The 10,841-nt window shown below is 35.9% G+C and overlaps 1 long non-coding RNA gene across 1 annotated transcript; it reads right to left on the bottom strand.

Annotated features, from left to right (window-relative positions):
- Positions 1-2,705: 2,705 nt before the first annotated feature.
- Positions 2,706-8,272, bottom strand: LOC131901786 (uncharacterized). Its single transcript, XR_009376877.1, has 5 exons — positions 8,213-8,272; positions 6,110-6,138; positions 5,966-6,026; positions 2,857-2,885; positions 2,706-2,766 (listed from the first exon to the last, which is right to left on the bottom strand). It is a non-coding gene; the product is annotated as an uncharacterized LOC131901786 (long non-coding RNA).
- Between the last annotated feature and the right edge of the window lie 2,569 nt (positions 8,273-10,841).

Here is a 10,841-nt window from a genome sequence, read left to right as displayed (position 1 = left end):
TTCGACTTCAACTTGAACCCACTTTGTTACAGTTGTATCCGTTTTTCTCCTTGACATGTAGGAACTATATTAAAGGTTATTCTAGATCCGAAGATCTCATTTGCTTTCGTTTCCTGTTTTCTTTTAATTACTTTGTGTGATTCTGATAGGTTTTGACTTTTAAATTTTGAAAGTAAGTAAGCCATTGCAGACATGGTTTCTTTACTGATATAAACACAGAGAGATGAGTTTCAGACAATAGAATACATAGAAATGAAAAGGTTTAAAAGCAAACAAGATGTGCATATAAGTAATGAGATTTTCAATGACTGAACTGCCGTATGCGAGTGTACCCTAATTTATTGAAATAGATTATAGATATGGTTTTAAAAGGCCATTCCTATTCCTTGTAAATCAATTACAATGCTCTGCAGATGGAGGAAGGCAGTGCACTATGAGTTATAAACAACACAAAAATTGATTTTCTTTTCTGAAGATGTAGTATATTGCTGTTTGTCCAGCCCAGAACAGAATCTCTGAGCTCAACATGTCTCTGCCCTGACCTTTCAGGGAGCTTTACTATAGGTGTGCGTTTTGAGACCTAGGTGTCCAGAAATGATGTTCAATCTTTGAGGAAGTCACATATGTCTCATGATTGACTTATAGAAGTCACTAATAAACAGGGAATTTGCACACTGGAAAGGTTAAGGTGAGTGAACCTGAGTATTAAACATTGAAGCTGTGCTTACATTTACTAATAATTCATATTGTCCTTGTGAATGTTTTTGAAGCATGTCTGCCACCAGTGAGATGGCATTGCTTATGTCAAACACTATCATCACCATCATCAAGATATAATGGGCATCAGGAAGTCTGTGTGCATTTGAAAAGTAATAAAATAAACTGATCAGAAGAATGTGACATACAAAATTTACCTGGTTGAGATTGGTGTGGTAGAGACTCAGGTTTGGAGATTGGACGTGAATAATCCCTTAGCTGAATGGATTTTCAAATGAGATACTTAATTAATATTTTGGAATTCAATAAATATTAATCATTTAATATAAACACTAAAAGTCATTGACCTCTGGGTGAGGACATTTTTCAGCCCACACTAAAAGAAAAAGGATAAATTTATTAATCTCCTACACAATGGGAACTACAAAAGTAACTTTATATAGGCTTTGGATGGCAGTGAGTTCTTATTCCCTTTTTCCTAAATAAACACCTATTAGTTTACTGGTTAGGACAACAGCTGACAGAAATGACTGAGACATTCTAAAAGCAATCTATAGATTCAATGTAATCCTCATCAAAACTACAACATAATTAGTCAGAGAAATTGAAAAAAAATAACCACACCAGCATGAAAAAGCCTTTCAGCTACACATAGAAATAAAAATAAATGAACAAAAAAAAAACCCTGGAGAGAGGTAAAACAAACCCCAATACAAAAAGAGTTGGAGAAACCACCACCCCAGATTTCATGATTTTTACAGGTCTAGAGTAATAAAAACGTCATGGTTTTAGCATCACAGTATACATGTTGATCAATGAAATCAAACTTAACACCAAACATAAGTCCACACACCTATGGACACTATTTTTGATAAAGAAACTAGAAAGACACGCTGGAAAAAAACAGCTTCAATACATGGTGCTCACCAAACTTTATGGCTTCAAGAAGAATTCATAGAGAACTATATTTCTAACCATGAATAAAACTCAACTCCAAGTGGATCAAGGATCTCAAAATGAGACCAGAGACCCTGAATAAGACAGAAGACAAAGTGTGTAATAGGCTTGAACTGACTGGTACAGGAAAAAAAAAACTTTCTGAATAGGACAGCTGTGGCACAGGCACTAAGACCTACATTTAATAAATGGGACCACATGAAGCTAAAAGCTTCTTTATGGCAAGATATGTATACCAGTTATGGGATTTTAAATAATCACTCCACCATATGATAGTGTTATTGAAATAAATTATAGATATGAATTCTAAGTACATTTCCTATTTCTTGTTACTAAACTACAGTGCAGTACAGATGAAGGTAAGATATACATTATAAGTTCTAGAACAAAACACAACTTGATTTTCTTTCCTGAAGATGTGGTATACTGCTGGCTGTCCAGTGCAGAGCAGAATCTCTGAGTTCACACATGTCTTTGCTTTGCCCTTTCTGGTAACTTTGAGTACGACAGGTGTTCATTCTGAGACCCAGGTATCAAGAAATCATAGTCAGACACTGGATAAATCTCATTAGTCTCAAGATTGACTTCTATAAGTAACTAATAAACAGAGAGTTTGCACACTGGAAAGGATAAGGCCTTAGATCATAGTATTAAACATTAAAGCTCAGCTTATTTTGCAAATATTTTATATTTCCAATGTAATATATTTTCCAGCATGTATGCCACTATCAGATGGCATTGCGTATGTCAAATTCTATTGTCACCATCATCAAGATATAATTGGCAATGGGAAGACTGTGTGCTTTTGAAATTTATTAAAATACCTTGATCAGCCGGCGGTGGTGGCGTATGCCTTTAATCCCAGCACTCGGGAGGCAGAGCCAGGCGGATCTCTGTGAGTTCGAAGCCAGCCTGGGCGACCAAGTGAGTCCCAGGAAAGGTGCAAAGCTACACAGAGAAACCTTGTCTCAAAAAAACCAAAAAAAAAAAAAAAAAACCTTGCTCAGGAGAATGTGACTTACAAAATTTACCTGCTTGAGATCGCTGTGTTTCATACTTGGGTTTGGAAATTCGATGAGAATAATCCCTCTGCTGAATGGATTTTGAAATGAGATATTTAATCAATATTTTGAACTTCAATCAAGATGTAATTATTCAATATTAATATTAAAAAGCATTTACCTCTGGGTGTGGACATTTTTCAGCCCAAACTGAAAGAGAAAAATGTAGAGTCAGTCTCATGCACAGTGAGATCACCAAAACTACCTTTATGTAGGCTTCAGATGGCAGTGAGATTTCATTCCCTTCTTTCATAATAAACTCCTATTATTTTACTGCTTAGGACAAAAACTGACACAAATATACAGAAACTTAGCAAAGCAACTAAAAGATTCAGTGCAAGAGCCATCATAATTATAATATAATTTGTCAGAAAAATTAAAAAAAAGATAAACCAACCACAACAGCATCTAAACACCTTTCAGGTTCACATGGAAATCCAAAAAAATAAAAATAAAAAAATAACAAACCAAACAAAAGAATTGAGAGACTCCACCAGCTCAGATTGGACCAAGAGGTGAGTCCCTGTTCTCCTAGGTGCAGTTACAGGCCAGCAGGCAACACTCCTGCAGGCAGGTCTGATTCCCACCACCCCATCAGATTCTTTAATCACAAGTCCTACTCTGTCCCTCTAAGCCTACCCACCACACCAAGACTGCAGCTGCTCCCTGAGACACAGACTCTGCTAGCTCCAATTGAACCAAGAGGTGAGTCACTGCTCTTCCAGCCGGTCACCCAGCCTCTAGGCCTTAGGCCCAGGGGCACAACCCATGCCTCCATTCCCCCACCCATTGCAGCCCCAATTTCAGGCCAGTTGGAAAGTCTCCTGCAGGCAGAACTAACTACCTCCACTCCACATAAGACTCTGTTATCTACAAGTCCCTCTTGCTCTCTCAAATCCACCCATCCCCCAAGACCATAGCTGTTCCCTGAGACACAGACTTGGCTGGCTCCCACTGGACCAAGAGGTGACTTACTGTACTCCCAGAGGGTCACCCTTCTTCAGAGACACAACCCACGTCCCCTTACCCCCACCCATTGCAGCCCCAGTTGTAGGCCAGCAGGCAAGACTCCTGTGGTGAGGTAACTCAGGCTCAGAAAGACAAACATGATATGTAATCACTCATCAGTGGATACCAGATGTAAAGAAAAAAATAATCAGACTACGACCCACAGCTCCAAAGAAGCTAGGAAACAAGGAGTCTAAGAGGGACACATGGATTGCCATGGGAAGAAGAAACAGAGGAGATCTCCATGAGTAAAGTGGGGATGGGAGGCAATAAAGGGGATGGGATGAAGGATGAGAACATGAGGGCATGATGGGATGGCTGAGCTGGGGGAGGGACAGAGTGGGAGAGCAATGAAAGAGATATCTTGATAGAGGGAGACATTATGGGGTAAGGGAGAAACCTGGTGCTAGGGAAATTTCCAGGAATCCACAAGGATGACCCCAGATTAGAAGACTGGCAATAGTGGATAGGGTGCCTGAACTGGCCTACCCTGGTATTCAGATTGGTGAATTCCCTAACTGTCATCATAGAGCCTTCATCCAGTAATTGATGGAAGCAGATGCAGAGATCCACAACCAAGCACCAGGCTGAGCTCTGGGAGACCAGTAGAAGAGAGGGAAGAGGATTATATGAGCAAGGGGGGCGGTGTCAAGATAATGTAGGGAAATCTACTGAGACAACTAAACCATGTTTGTAGGAACTCAGGAACTTTAGACCAACAGCTGTGGAACCAGCATGGGACGGGACTAGGCCCTCTGCATATGGGAGACAGTTGTGTAGCTTGGTCTGTTTGAAGCCCCCCCGGTAATGGGATCAAGATCTATACCTGGTGCATGTGCTGGCAATCTGGAGCCCATTACCTATAGTGGAATGCCTTGCTCAGCCTTGCTGCAGTGTGGAGGTGCTTGATCCTGCCTCAACTGAATGTACCAGGATTTGCTGACTCCCCATGGGAGACCTAACACTTTTGGAGGAGGGGCTGGGGGTATACTGGAGGGGAGTTGGAAGAGGGATGAGAGGGGCGTCTGTGGTTGGTATGTAAAATAAAATTTTAAATAAAAAAGAACAAAATAATGAAAGACAACACTGAATAGAGATAAAAGGATACTTAATATGAAAAGAGAATGGGGAAACCACTATCTTAGAGTTCATGTTTTGCTACAGAGGTAGACTAATAAAAACAGCATGGTTGTAGCATCACAATAGACATGTTGATCAATGAAATCAAACTGAACACCAAATGGAGGTCCACACACCAATGAAGACATGATTTTTCATATAGAAACCAGAAAAATACACTGGGTAAAAAACATCTTCCACTCATGATAGTGAACTAATCTTGATTGCTGCATGGAGAAAACTGCACAGAGATCTGTATTTACTACCCTAAATAAAAACTTAATTCCAAATGAATCAAGGATCTCTAAATAAGACTAGAGACACTGAATATAACAGAAGAGAAAGTGTGTAATAGGCTTGAACTCATTGGTACAGGAAAAGACTTTTTGAATAGGACACCTGTAGTACAGGTACTAAGATTCACACTTAGTAAGTGGGACCACATGAAGCTGAAAGTTTCCTATGGCAAGATATCTATGTAAGCTTTGGGATTGTCAATGACTGCTCCACTATATGATAGTGTATGCTGTGTTATTGAAATAGATTGTAGATAAGAATTCTAAATGCATTTCCTATTCCTTGTAATTAAATTACAATGCACTATGAGTGAAGTGAAGCAGTGTACTATGAGTTCTAGAGCAACACAAAAACTGATTTTCTTTTCTGAAGATATTGTACATTGCTATTTGTCCAGTCCAGATCAGAATCTCTGAGCTCAAACAAGTTTCTGCCTTGTCCTTACAGATAGCTATGTGTGTGGGTGTGCATTCTGAGATCCATCAGGAAATTATGGTCACACACTGGGGCAGTCTCATTAGTCTCATGATTGACTTCTACAAGTCACTAATAAACAGAGATTGCACACTGGAAATGAGAAGGCAGTCCAACATGAATATTAAACATTGAAGCTGAGCTGATATTTCTAAATGTTTTATGTTGTCAATGTAATAATTTTGAAGCATGTATGCCACTAGTGAGTTGGCATTGCTTGTGACAAAACCTTCCAACATTATAGTCAAGATATAATTGGCATCAGGAAGACTGTGTGTATTTGAAATGTATTAGAATAAACTGATCAGGAGAAAGTGACTTACAAAATTTACCTGTTTGAGATTGCTGTGCTTCAGGCTTGGATCTGGAGACTAGATGACAAAAATCCCTCAGCTATTTTGAAAAGAGACATTTAATCAATATTTTGGATTTCAACAATATATAATTATTCAATATAAATATTAAAAGGCATTTACCTCTGGATGCGGACATTTTTCAGCCCAAACTGAAAGAAAAAGAAAGTATAGTCAATCTTATGCACAATGAAAATTCCAAACCTACCTTTATGAAGGCTTCAGAGGGCAATGAGTTCTAGTCCCTTCTTTCAAAATAAACATCTATTATTTTACTGGTTAGGAAAGCAGCTGACAAGAAATATACTGAAATATATCAAAAGAAATCTATAGATTCAATTTAATTCCCATCAAAATTCAGAGAAATTTAAAAAACAACCACAACAGCATCAAAAAGCCTTTCAGGTTCATATGGAAATACAAAAAAAATCTTGGATAGATTTAAGAAGATTCTCAATACTAAAATACGGTGGAGAAATCACTATCCCAGACTGCATATTTTGTTACAGAACTAGAGTAATAAAAATATCATGGTTCTATCATCAAAATAGACACGTTGATCAATGAAATCAAATTAATGTCAAAACATCTATGAATACATGATTTTTCATAAAGAAACTAGAAATACACACTGGATAAAAAAATAGCCTCCATACATGGAGATTACCAAACTTCTTGGATTTATGAAGGAGAATACACATAGGAGTATTTATTACCCTGAACAAATCTCAACTCCAAATGGATCGTAAATCTCAAAATAAGACTAGATACCCTGAATATAACAGAAGAAAAAGTTTTTAACAGGCTTGAACTCACTGGTACAGGAAAGACTTCTGAACAGAACACCTGAAACACAGCACTAAGACCCAAATTTAGTAAATGGGACCACATGAAACTGAAAGCTTCTTTATGGCAAAGGACACCATCATCAGGCTATATAACAGAAAAAGAACTTAATCATTCAAACCTCTAACATACAGTTAGTATCTAAAATACATAAAGAAGAAAAATTGGACTCCCAGGAAACAACTAACCCAGTGATAATGGTGTTTGGGAATACAAAGACAATTTTTAAAAGATAAAACACAAACTGCTGACAAACTTAAAGTAATGCTCATCATCTTCCTTTATCAGGAGAATGCAAACCAAAAGTACTTTGAGATTTCATTTTACTCTTATCCAAAGGGCAAAGTTCAATTAAGCAAATGACAACTCATGCTTGTGAGGATATGACGAAAATGGAACACTTGCTCATTACTGATGAGAATGTAAACTTTTACAGCCATTAAGGAAATGACTCTGGCATTTTTTCAGGAAGCTGGCTACTAATCCTTCTCTAAACCCACCTATACATCTATCTGGCATATACCCAAAGGACTCTATATCCTACTACAATAAATACCTGCTCATACATGCTCATTATTGACTATTTACAATAGCCAGATTTAGGAAACAGTTTAGATGTCCTTTAACTGGCAAATATATAATGAAACTGTGGTGAACTTACACGATGGGGTGTTTTCCTTCTATCAAAAAAAAGGAAATTAGGAAATTTACGTATAAATGTATGAAGCTAGAAAAAAAATCATCACGAATGAGGAGACCCAGATCCAAAAGTCAAATACTGTATAATTTCCCTTATATGTGAGTGTTAGCATTTAAGTCTTCAACATGTGTGCTAAAATCCATATAACCACAGAGACTCTGCATCAAGTAAGGGACTGCTTGCAAGGATCATTCAAGTAAAGGGAAATAGAATATACAATTGTAGAGAGACACTAGGGAAAAGGGCGATGCAAGTGAGAGGTTAGGGTAGGAATATGGGGATGGACAATTTACTAAAGTCCACATGAAAAACTATATGGAAACATACTACTGTAGAAGATTTCTAAATACATATGCATATAAAATAAATCCAAATGGAGTCTCCAAATAAAAGAGGAGATAAAGCCCCAATTAGACATCTTTTGCTAAACATGAAACCTTCAGTTATACCTAGTTGAGTCAATGGACAAAGGGGCACCTTAGGTATCTCAGGTAGAAGAGAACTCAGAGATCCTTCTGGGACTATCTCAATTTTACACATTGCTCATGCTTATTAACATATGGGGCTTATTACCACTTTTGTTGTCTTTTATTTAAGTGTAAATTTATTCAGTGATTTCTTTTGGTAGCAAAACATACCAGCATTTGTCTTACATAAAGTTTCTTCATGATGACTCTTACCTTGAATTATTTCATTTTCTTCTGGACCATTTCCTATGTTGGATGACTGGGCAGCTTTCTGCAGTGGATTAGGGTAAAAGACACTCCGTCACATGATATTAGTAGTGTAATTTCAAAAGGTCTTATTTTCTATTTCTGAACATACCATGATATTTTACTTTAAGAAAATTGTTCATGAGAATATATACAATATATATAAAAAACCATCGTATTTGAATGGAGAATCTTATACACACAGTCAAATTTAAGTCTTTCATTTCCCAATTACATACAAGAAATATAGAATAGAGGAAAAACTTCCATAGACAGAGTAATGCCTGAAGTGTATGTATCAATAAAAGTAATTATTGTATATTACAATGCATAAAACTAATTTTTCTTCTTAGTAAAGTTGGAGGATGTTAATGACACAAATGTTCACATCTTTAGTAAGGCCATTCCTCTAGGACACAATTAATATTAATCATGAGGTGTTATAAAATGACATTATTTGTGTGGTTAGGCTTGATAGGAGATATGTATTATGTTAAAAGCATTCATATTGTATCATGCTGATTGTGTAGTGAAGAAGGCAGAATGTGCTTAATTTCGGTAAAAGTGAACAAACAAAACTGACATATTTTGTTAATTTCTTATAGATGGTAAATCTGGATCAAAATGATAAGCAGACAAGTTATTTCCTATGTTACCTTTAGACAATAACATTAGACCATTATGCAGTTGTAATATTTTGCAAATGTTTCTCAATGAACAGAAATCTTCCCCAAACACCATTTCACATCTTTTGCATGTTTAATAGAATAAACAAATCTTGCTTTCTCATCACTCAAGAATTTTAAAAGTTATGAGTATATGTTGTCCACTATTCTATATGTACAGTAATGCCATCCTATTTGACAGTTACTGAGGGGACACTCCCTCATCTTCTAAAACATGTTAGGCTTCATACTTTGATCTCTGATGACAAAATACCATTCTCACTCCTACCCTGTATTAACGACAATCTTACCTAAATATCTCTCTTTACCATATGTTTTCTTTATGACAAAATGCACCTATCTGAACTAAAAGAGTTGCTTTTTACTTGTTTTTTGTTCTATTACTGTAGCATATTAGGCTTCCCTATGAAATTCTCAGTTCTTGATTTCTCAACATAGAGTAGATATTGACTATACAGATTTATATAGGTTTAAAATATTAAAAATGTCTTCAGAACATACTCATACTTCAGTAAGTACCTAACATTGTGTAAAAGGGTAACTATAGTGTCTTGAATCTATTTGAATTCTCTATATTAGCTCAACTCCCAATATATATATATATTAATTAAGCATATTGGACAATAATGTAGAAATAATTAATTTTCTTCATTGAATTGAGCAAAATAGTTGAGGTTTTCCTTCACAATTAAGCCTCTTTTATGGAATCAAAAAATCTTTCTGTGGCAGATTAGTTGATTATATGTCCATATTATCTTCTCAAATGAGGACCTTGAAATAACCCAATGACCATAACGAAAAAATTTCTCCTTGACATAACTGAGTACAATCATCACTTAACAAATTTAGTTTCTGCAGGAAGAATCAACTTTATGAAATAAATCCAACTCTGAAACCACCATTTTATATCATCCACTACTTTAAATAGAGAGCCATAAGACTCTCCAGCTACGTAAAGAGCTTAACATAAAGCATAAGTAATAATCACATAATTATTTACTAAATTACTTATAAAAGACAGTGATTAGCTGTGTGACTGGATTCTAAGAATACCCTGTGTTTTATAATAGGTAAAAGTCTTTCATTTCAATGTTAAATCATCATTGATGGACTGAATATAGTAGCCTGAAGTGTAGTTTCTTTTGGCCTATGGTAAGATCATCAAACCAAACCGTATTAAGTGAGAAATTTAAATTTAAACAGTTACATACCAATTTTTGATAGTCTTCATTCTTCTTATAAGCATTTTTATTTTAGAGTTTTAAATCTGGTATTGTTTCTAATTCTAGTTCTTCTGACATATCCACATATTTTATTTAAAAAATAAATATAACAATTAGATACACAATTTTCTATGACAATAGATTGAAATACATTCACAATTAGAATTTAGAAAAAAATTTTCTCTTATCAAATATTTCAATTAAATGTATTTTATAGATGAATATTTACATGCTTAGATAAAAGCCCAAGTTGTAGAAATACCTGTGTATCACTTGTACAGAAACTGCATGTTGCCAGCTTCAAGACATCCAAATACTTGAGTGATTCATCTAGTAGTTAACACACCTCTCATAAATGACCAAGCTCTGTAAAATCTACATTTTCAGACATCATCGATTTTTCAGAACATTTATCATGTGCTCACACCCACAAGCACATTCAAAAATGTACAAATTAAGGAAATTGGACAAGGATTATGAAATAATTTTTTAATTGAAACTGGCAAAATAGTTTTAGTTGGAAGGCCCTATTGCTCAAGACTCCACACTTTAGACACAGAATTTGGAGTAATTTAGCTGGACCTGACATAGAAACCTGCTCTCATACTATGAGAACATGCTATGCAAAGTGCCAAGGGAGATAAGCAATCAGTAATCCCACCACCAAGATGTTGAAAAGCCTGGCAA

This window comes from Peromyscus eremicus, unplaced genomic scaffold (genome assembly GCF_949786415.1).
Source record: "Peromyscus eremicus unplaced genomic scaffold, PerEre_H2_v1 PerEre#2#unplaced_355, whole genome shotgun sequence".
Classification (NCBI taxonomy): Eukaryota; Metazoa; Chordata; class Mammalia; order Rodentia; family Cricetidae; genus Peromyscus; species Peromyscus eremicus.
This window is presented reverse-complemented; position numbering and strand designations above follow the sequence as displayed.